Genomic DNA, 5,203 nt, shown 5'->3' on the forward strand with positions numbered 1-5,203 from the left:
AAGTTACTTAGACTTTAATGCAATCAACCAGCAAAAAATAGAATCACTTCTAGCACTTTAGCTAGCATATTAAATCTCAAATCTCTGAGAGCAACTATATCATTAGATTCCACTGACACAAATTATATTCCTCCTGCCTCTGTCTACACTGTACCACCAATCCATTTCCTCATGTTTTCGCCAGGCTAGATATTATTATTGTTGTTTGTCATTATATATGGTAGATTGAAAGAATGGCTACAAATTATTTGCCCTTTCTCATCAGGAAGTAAATTCTATTTCCCCACTTGATTGAGAATGAGCAGATTTCTGACCAGCTTTGATGGACAGTGTGTAGAGAAAATGATGTTATACAGATTCTTAATCTAGGCTTCATGGAATGTTGTAGTTTCCACTCTCAGACTAGGAACCATTCCACTCCACATGAGCAAACCCAAGCTAGCATGTTGAAGAATGAAAGATCATACAAAGAGTTCACTGTCACCCAAGAGATGTGTGTGAACCCAGCCATGAAGAGCTGATCAGGCACAGACCAGAAGTATTACCCAGCTGTTCTCAGCCCAGACTAATAAACACAGACTCATAAGCTAGATAAAATTGTTGCTTTAAGTCACTAAGTCTTGGGGCAAGGGGTGGTATGTTATATGGCAATAAATGATTAGCAATGTACACAACACACACACACACATACACACACACATGCATTCATGTATTTCCTCCTGGATTTGAGTTTCTGATTGGTGTCCTGGTGAATGCTGGGATGCATTGCTCTATTAAAAGTCTGAGACAATGATAGGTAGTATAGGTGGAACATTGAAGAAAATGGTTCTTCCTTTTGGTAAAGAAAGAACACTTCAGTCAAGGAATGATAAGGTTGCAACTGTAGAATGATCAGTAGAGTCTAGAAAACTCGGGATCATCTTTTTTTGTGTGGGGGGGTGGGTATTGGGGATTGAGATCAGGGGCACTCAACCACTGAGTACTATTTTATATTTTATTTAGAGACAGGGTCTCACTGAATTGCTTAGGGCCTTGCCATTGCTGAGGCTGGCTTTGAACTCATGATCCTCCTGCTTCAGCCTCCCAAGCTGCTGGGATTGCAAGCGTGCGCCACCACGCCCAGCTCAGACTCATCTTTTTGCTCTCAAATGTCACTATTCTAATTCTCATGATTCTGCTCTTTGTCTCAGTCATTGCATCCACATAAGAACATTGTTAAGATTGAATTCCTGAACCCATGTGAGGGCACTCAGCATCTGATTCTTAGCCCCTTCCTTCCTTCCTTCCTTCCTTCCTTCCTTCCTAACTTTTAAAGATGTGGTTATTTTTGCAATGTCATGGACTTTATGAATAGGTGACATAATTTCCTTTTCCTTAACCATGCTTTTTTATTTTCAACCTTCTGCACAAAGATAAAAATCTTCGTTAATCCCATAGCTAATGATATAAAAAAAAAGGTCAGCAAACTTTCTCCAAAGGACTAGATAGTAAATATTTCAGGCTTTACAGGCCACAATATGGTTTTTATCATGTGTTCTTTATCTTATAACCTCTTAAAAATGTAAAAAACATTTTTAGTTTGTACCATACAAAAAAAGATAGCCAAATTTTCCCCCACTGTTGGTAAATTGCTGACTCATGGTATAAAATATCTACTTTGTTTTATAAGAGAAAATGCTCTCATTAGGCTTCTTGACAGTCTTCTATGGCCTGAAGTCAAGTAAAGAAGAGCCTTATTTATAATTGAATGTGACTTGTGAAAAAGGTAGAAATAGAGAGTTCCTGCTCACTTTGACTCTCTCAGGCAGTTTTCCCACTCATTCATTCAATAAACGTGTTAACATCTGCTGTGTAGACTCTTTAACTATTTTTTTGTGTTATCCAGATTTCACTGTGTGTCTTTTCTTTAAAAGGGCAATTCCTCTAGTTTTTTTAAATCAGAAATACCAGGTCTTAATACTCATGTTTTAGGGAAAATTTGGATTAAAATTTCTACTGGTACTCAAGAAAATTCATGATGATAAAAAAATGAATGTAGTTTAACAATGATATTTTGCACTCAATATTGACACATCCTTCTTAATGTCACAGCCTAAATTGAGGAAACTATGTAACTATCTTTAACTAAAAAGATACTATTTTCTCTTATCAGTTGAAACTTTCTTTAAAAAAGATCTCAGATCTTGGAACCACTCCAAATAATTTCTTCACACTTTCCTCGTTTGCTGTCATGTAACACAAAATCTGCATCCAGGTAGGTTTTTTTGGGGGGGACTGGTCTTGATAGGTTGCCCAAGCTGGCCTCAAATTTGTGATCCTTCTGCCTCAGTCTCCCTAGAGGGCTGGGATTAAAGGTGTGCACCACCCCATCTGGCTTCCTTATTAGCTTTATACATCAGCCATAAACTATACGACATTTAAGAATAAATATTTCCTCTGAAGCAATTTGTACTTGCACTTTTCAATCTCAGAGGAATGGTCATGTTTCTTCTCCCAAATGAAAAGTGTAACTGTTAGCTTTCTGAATCGTGCTATTCATCCAAGGAAAACTTTATCCAAGGTGAGAGAAGGTATTTTATATAAAAGGTGCCAAAAGGAGCACAGGACTTCAGTATTGAAATATAAAGATTGCCCCAATTGCAGCTCTTTGGCACAGACATCAACTATAATCATCTGATCACCCACATCACCAAAACATGACACACTTTGTAATGAGAAGCGGTGGTGATTTTCCTTTTGACTATGTAAACATAAAGGGAAATGCCTTGGGAAATCACTATGCATTGTTCTCTCATTTCTCCTAAATATACATATGCACAACCAGTTTTCCGATTTGTCAAGTTCTTGAAGCAGGGGAAGAACCCAACAGCCCAGGGTCATCGCTTTCGCTCCCCTCTCTTGTGTCCTTTTCTTTGCTCTCCTGCTTGGCTAATTTGTCTCTTTCCCGCTGCAGCTTGTCCTGTTCCTCCTTCCTTTGGGACTCATTCCAAAGTGAAGCTTTCTCCAATTTCTGAGCATGGAGGACATCTTCTACATTGGTGATTCGAAACAGAGATTTCTGAGAACCGGTGTTCATCCTGGTGGCACCTGAATCATCCTCTCATCTGCTTCATCCTCTTCACCTGTGACCTCAGCACCCAGGGCCAGCAGGGCCGCTTTCCTCTGTTTTCCCTCTTGTGACACCATCCTGGGCTTCACCACAATCCGTGCCTGCTTCTCAATGAGGGTGACAGTGCCCCATACCTCATCTTCTTTTTTCACTTTGGTGACAACTTACTGAGTTTCAGACCATCTTTACACAACTTCCTTGCAGATATTAAGGAGGAAATCTTCTTCCAGAAAAGCAGACTGGACACCCTACAGAGCGTCCAACATCTCTTCCTCCTCTTCCTCCCCAAGGATGGATACCAAGGATGTAGGGACCCTAAACGGCTTGGTCCACTCCCGGTGCCTCCAACCATCCACCCAGCCAGGATCCAAAACCTCCATCCCTGCCATCACTTTTACTGGAGGCTGCTGCGTTCACTTCGCAGGGAGCCACCATCTTGGAATCAGGCTTAGCCACATCAGTCTTGAGAGAAAAGAGATTCTTGCAGGGTAAGCCAAGATACTCATTGGTTCTCTGGCATGTGTTGCTCCAAAAGTTCACAACACTGAGCCTTGAGTTTTTTTTTTTTTCCTTTTAAGTTCTGAAGTGCAGATAGACACCTGTGACCCTCAGCATAGCTTTCATATTTCTTTTTTTTAAAATATTTTTTTAGTTGTTGATAGACCTTTATTTTATTTATTTATATGTGGTGCTGAGAATCGAACCCAGTGCCTCACACATGCCAGGCAAGTGCACTACCGCTGAGCCCCAGCTTCAGCCCCAACTTTCATATTTCTTGTGCTTCTCATACTACGGTATGATAGTAGCCCCATCTACTAAAATACTTTATTCAACAGGCACTTTCTCCATATGCATATAGGCATTAGTTAAGGAACTATTTTGACCTGCAAGATATGAATTAGAAACTTTCCATTCTTTAATGGCAACTGGATCTTCACTACCCCTAACCCAACCTGTTCGGATAACCATCCCAGGTCAGTCAAGTTGCCATGACCGGAGTTCAATAGCAAATAACAGGAACCATTTAAACTAAAGCAGGAAGAGATTAAATGGTAGAGATAATTAGGTGCTTATAAAATTGTGAAGGCTGAAGAAGCAGGCTCTAGGCTGGGCTTCCAAGAAGAACTACCAAAATGGTAGTGCAGAACTGTCCCACTAAGTGAACTGTGCCTCTGCCACATCCAGGAACTGTTGGAAATAGTAGTGCCATCACAACTGCTGGTTTTAGAACCCTCAAACCGCCAACTTCTGCCATGATGTGGACCAGGAGGATGGTGGCTCCCTGCCTCTCAACACCCATAGAGCCAGACATGGTCCTAAGCTGGTACACAAACACCTCCATGGCATCGTATATCAGAAGTGAAAGAAGTGGAACTTTGACCTCACTCAGTACCCTTGAACCTTCCAGATCTCATGCAGGTATGTCTGTTCAGCTAAGCTTTGTGACTAGCTGAATTATAAAGAATCAGGGAAATGTAGTCTTTTACAGTTTATCCTCTATTTCCTGAAACACAGTGTATATTTGGGAACCAATAGCATCAACATAATCTGTAAGGAAATAGAGATTTGCAAAACCTTTTACACAGGGTTAAACTACACACAATATACTCAGCACACTGTGGGTAAGACAGGGTGGGAAAGTTCAATGTGGTAAGTGGTAATATACTCAGGTAAGTTCAACTCAAGTGAACTGTTTTTTCTTTTTTTCCTTTTGGTACCGGGGATTGAACTCTGGAGCACTCAACCACTGAACCACATCCCCAGCCCTATTTCACATTTTATTTAGAGACAGGGTCTCACAGTCTCAATGAGTTGCTTAGTGTCTTACAATTGCTGAGGCTGGCTTTGAACCCTCAATCCTTGTGCCTCAGCCTTCTGTGCCAATGTGATTACAGGCATGAGCGCCTGTACCCGGCCTGTTATTGTTTTTGATTGTGTCTGTTTTTCCTGCCTTAAGGGTAAAATTTATACATTATTGAGATATTTTGTGGCATTATCTTTCTAGAGTAAAGCCCCTTTGATTCACTATAATGAATTAATATTTTTAAAGCACTTAAAATAGTTCCAAGCACACAATAAACACAGTTTGCATAT

General features: G+C 40.3%; 1 pseudogene; it reads right to left on the minus strand.

The window, feature by feature from the left end:
• Nucleotides 1-2,836: 2,836 nt before the first annotated feature.
• On the minus strand, nt 2,837-3,544 carry LOC124086947 (coiled-coil domain-containing protein 43-like; annotated as a pseudogene).
• Nucleotides 3,545-5,203: the final 1,659 nt, after the last annotated feature.

Source organism: Marmota monax, unplaced genomic scaffold (genome assembly GCF_021218885.2).
Source record: "Marmota monax isolate L192 unplaced genomic scaffold, Marmota_monax_Labrador192_F-V1.1 WCK01_AAM20220418_F8-fsc00012, whole genome shotgun sequence".
Taxonomy (NCBI): domain Eukaryota; kingdom Metazoa; phylum Chordata; class Mammalia; order Rodentia; family Sciuridae; genus Marmota; species Marmota monax.